Genomic DNA, 4,701 nt, shown 5'->3' with positions numbered 1-4,701 from the left:
GTCCTGTATTGCAGGGATATGGGACGAAAGAAGGTCCTCGGTCACACGATTTTCACCGTCCACAGTCGAAAGGACGCCCGCTCGCGACCGCCCTGTCGTGCGACGCGGTGCCGTGTGGTCGAGGCCCTGTAGCGCAAATTGCGGAATGAGCTGCGCTCAGTGTTGCTATACTTCTCTTGTAAAAGCACTGCGTTTCGCCTTTTTCGTGCTCGCCTTTGCACTTGTTTTTACACGACTGAATGTTTGCGCCAAAATGAGACATTCTCCGAGTGCTACGTCATAGGAATCGACATTTTGCGACCTCTGGCAAACGAGGACGCATAAATACCATCACACGCGTTGGGACAAGAGATCACCGCGAGTGCGGAAGCCCGAGCATTGTGAGCTGCAAGCCTCTCGTTCCAATCGCTTCACAGGATGCGATGGCGCTGGACGTAGTAACTCCATGAATGTGGCTAGGAATCGCAATCTTGATCCAGTGGAAGAGGAGAAGGTTCTAAAAGCGCTCTGTATCGTAAGTCGAGCATTGCGCGCGTTGTACGACGGCAGCGGTAACCTAGCGTGGACTGCTCTGCTTCCCAAAGTGTCTTCTATAACTGTGCCAGCTTTGGGCGAGCTCATTTCAAACGTGATGTTGTCGATAAGTGGCGTCGGCGTCCTGGCGTGGTGCCTCTGCGATAGCACTGCGATCTTAGTTTGGCGTGCGTTGTGCCTCTCAGATGGCACTACGATCTTGAGGCATCTTGGATCGCGTCTCGCGACCGCTGTACGCATCGCACGTCGATGCAACCTCGCTTTCCGTTATCTCCGCAACGTTCTCTACCAATGTACTAAACCTTGACGATTTCATTTTCAGACGCAATGGAGTCGACCTCGCGACCTGGCGATGGGCCAAGAGAATACATACGAAGAAACAGTTCTTATTTCGTCTTTTCAGAGCCAGTTACAGACGAATGACGCAGCCGACAGCCATGGCATGAGCGTCTGTGGCGCATAGAAAGCAGCGACGAGGTCCTCGATAATTGCCAACGGCAAGGCATAGTCGCGGCAAAGGTTGGGGCGCAAGGATCTGCAGAAGCAGCGCCATGACAACGAACGCAGGTCACACGCGATCAAAACCCGTCGCGGGCAAACACCGGTAGATGATCAAGAAGAGCGAGAGCTTTGACGACGCGCTATCGTCATCGCGGAGCGGCAGAAGCGTCGAAAGCATCTCAACGAGACGACTGTAGCGGCAAAGAGCGTGTCAGCCGGGCACGCCTGCAGCTTGAGCTCTGCATCGCGCTTGAGCAGTCCCTTGTCGGCCGTCTTGGGGAGCGTGGCAGGCAAGAATATCCATCTACGAGCTAGGTCGATGAAAGCATAAGCAGCTTTGCGCTGGCTGGAGCTGCACTGGACACTGTCGAGCGCAGGCATGGCCGGCACAGGGATGTCGAGCTTCTAGAGGAGCGGCGCAGCCTGTGGGGCATCCGGAGAGCCGTCCTAGATGAGCGCGCCGTAGCCGTCCTAGATCTTGCCTATAAAGATCTTTTCGCTGCGCGACGGCGACGGCTGCGACATGGACTATACGCCGTCGTTGAGCCATCTTCCTCGGCGTCCTAGGCGTGCATACTGAGGTCCTTGTTGTCCTTGCGCTTCTCGTATTCTTGTTGACCGAGGCGCGGCTTGACGCTAGTTGCAGAACTTTGATATGGCGAAGCAAACGCAAGGTGCAAGGTACCCAAACTCGTGGAGCAAGAAGGCGTGGCCGAGCGCCGTCTCGTCGATCATGACGGAGTAGTGGCAGGACGCTTCACCGTGCAGGACCTAGCCGCCGTTGATCGACAAGTCGAAGCAGCCTTCTTTCACGAGCTTTGACGATCATCTTCATCTCGTGCGTCTGCTCGCGCCACGGACGCCCGCTTAGGCCAAGGTCGCCAGCGATCGAGTGCACGTACCAGCGCTGGAAGAGCACCTGCTCGGCGTACACAAAGCGCCAGGTCGGGTTCTTGAGCAGCTCAGTGATGGCCGACTCGAAGGTGTAGTCGACCTCCTGCGTGTAGTACACGGTGAGGAGCCAGCCCGGGTATGTAGCGAGAGCGTACCGTATTCACTCTCTTCACGCCGTTCACAAGGCGTTCACCTACGCTCGGACGAGCGGTTCGAAGCCCTTGAGCAAGCACTGTTCGCCAAGAGCCATTTGGACGGTGACGCAGCCTTCGCGAGCATCTTGTACTACTAGTAGGAGCTTCGCTTGTAGCCACCTACATCAAAGAGCGGATCGGAGGCAACGCTGAACGAAGGATTCGCAGCGGGCGAAAGGCTCGTGGCGTGCGTAATGTTGTCGCTGCACCGCCAGCGGTCTCGGTGCTGACTGCCGTGTGCAAGCAGCAGAACGTCCTGTGTGAAGTGCTTGAGGTCCGACGCATTGGGCTCGATGCCGAGAGACGGCGCGCGCTCCGAACACGACGCGGCGCTCGCGCAGCTCCTTTTAGTGCCGGCGCCGACGGTGTCGTGGCTTGTCGCCGTGTCGACCATTTTGGAATTAATTTCGGGTTTGGCATACGAAATGTGTCCGGATACGCCTTGGCGGGACAAGGGTTGCACTTCCTCCGTCGAGGAGCTCGAGGTTGTCGTTGTCGGTGTTTGTCTCGACAACACAACGCACAGCGCCAAGATTCCCAACGCGAAAGCTATGGTATTTGCTACCGCTACGGTGTCAATGGCTACGACCAGCGCTGTCACGTTGTCTTGCAATCTCTTTTAGGCGAAGAAAATCCGGGCTGCGTACAGCACAAAGCTCTTGAACGCCGAGACACCGTGCAGTCTCATCAGGTTGGCAGCGCTGTGGAGCCGGCGCCAGGCCACGGCCACGAGGTTGGGTGTGTACCTCGTCCGACTCGGTGATCGACATGAGGACCGATGCGAGCGGCACCGTGTGCACGAAAAGTGCGGCGACAGGGTTGCTGAAGGTTGAGAGTTTATATATTGACGTGTTCCGCGTCATCTTCCTTACAAAGAGTTCGCATACGTAGTGCTCCGCCTGAATGCGTGGGAGTTGGCTCCAGCACTTGGTCGTTGGGAGTGAGCTGCGCACGGAGAGATCCATCCCGTGGTGGCCAAGCCGTTGTGGCGAAGGAGGCCAAACCGGCGCAGCAAATAGCCATGTTGGAGCAGGCCTCGTACACCGATGCGTACGCAAACGTGCACTCGTCCATCGGCGCCGTGAACGAGGTCTCGGGCGAGCCCTCCGTCGGCAGGGTCGTGAGCATGAGCACCTTTGGGCCGCGTCTCGCATTGGCCACCTCTGGATGCGAGCGTACACCGGCCGTTCGAGCGCGCCGTTCGCAACTCGCGCGCGCGATTCGTCGGAGACTTGCTCGGGAAGAACCATGACGCTCGAGTACTGACACCGAACCATGAGTAGCGAGATCGAAAGCCGACCAGTCGTTGGTTTTGCTAAGGCGCCTTCTCTTGAAAAGACCGTTTCGACTCCTTGTTGGCGCGAAACATCCATTTTTAGAATGGCGTGGCATGGATCGCTTACGACTGGAAGGCTAAAACGCACAATAGCTGCACTTCAGAGGCTATAAACGCCTACGAACGTACAATATTCTATCGATTGCATTGATCATCTCGGGCCCTTCGCTTGCTCGTCCTTCAGCGCAATTGTTTTACAGTGTGGGAAATTCCCACACAATAAAAAATTGCATCAGTTTGCCTCCTTCCCGCGTGGCGCAATCAAGGGTGCGTTCGGTTCACCACCTACTTTCAAAGTGCGTATCGCAAATCCACACAACTTCGATTGCAACGTTTTTCGGAGCGCGCTTTTTGTTGCGTGGATTGCAAATCGCGTTCGGTTGATCGATGGTCGCCGACTTTCGGACTTTTAGGACAACACATGAATGGCCCGCGGCGGCGGACGGACGGCCACCGAGCGGCAACCGTGGATCATCGCTGCAATGACTATGGCTACTACAGACGAGCGCTTGCGATGACCATTGACACGGCGTACCATACATGCGATGTTCATCCTCGTGCGCAGACTGACGGCGGCGCCCGGATGGCGCGACGCGGCGGCCAGCGCTTGGGTTCCGTGGGCTCTACTGCGTCAATCTGGAAGCTACAAGTGCGCGCTCTGCGCATGTAGTTGTAGCATGGTGGAGCGCTCCTATCGCACCTATAGTCCTTGGGCGTCAAGCGCCATGAAGCGCGTCTATGGGGAGCGGTGTGGCGTGCAGTGTCCCTGCGTTGGTTCATGTTGCACCAAGCAAGCAAAAAAGGACAGGGTGAAAATAGGACCCAAATCAGGATTTTCGGATCGAGGAAAGGATTTTTCCCAAAGCAATGGAAAGTGCGCCCAATGTTTGTCTCGGGATCCCGGCCGAGACGAACTTTGGAAGTGCGCTCTTTTTCCGGAAAGTGCGCCAAGTTGCGCGGATTTGAACCGAATGCCCCACGCAACACATTTTTTCGAAGTTGCGTGGATGGCCTCGAAGTGTGAGAAATGTGCGCACTTTGGGTGAACCGAACGCACCCCAAGTCAATACAATTGTGGCATGCATAGCGAGAAACAATTGACCATGTATTTTGGACCGAAATCTAACAGCAACTTATGGACACGCAACGAGGGGGCGATGACTTAGTGCATGTCTTGCGTCAGCGGCACGTAGCCATCCTCCATCGAGATGATCGACGGCCCCTATTTCTTGGACACAGAGA

The sequence above is a fragment of the Saprolegnia parasitica genome, assembly GCF_000151545.1.
Source record: "Saprolegnia parasitica CBS 223.65 unplaced genomic scaffold supercont2.341, whole genome shotgun sequence".
Taxonomy (NCBI): domain Eukaryota; phylum Oomycota; class Saprolegniomycetes; order Saprolegniales; family Saprolegniaceae; genus Saprolegnia; species Saprolegnia parasitica.
The sequence above is the reverse complement of the archived record's forward strand: the minus strand, read 5'-3'. Positions refer to the sequence as shown.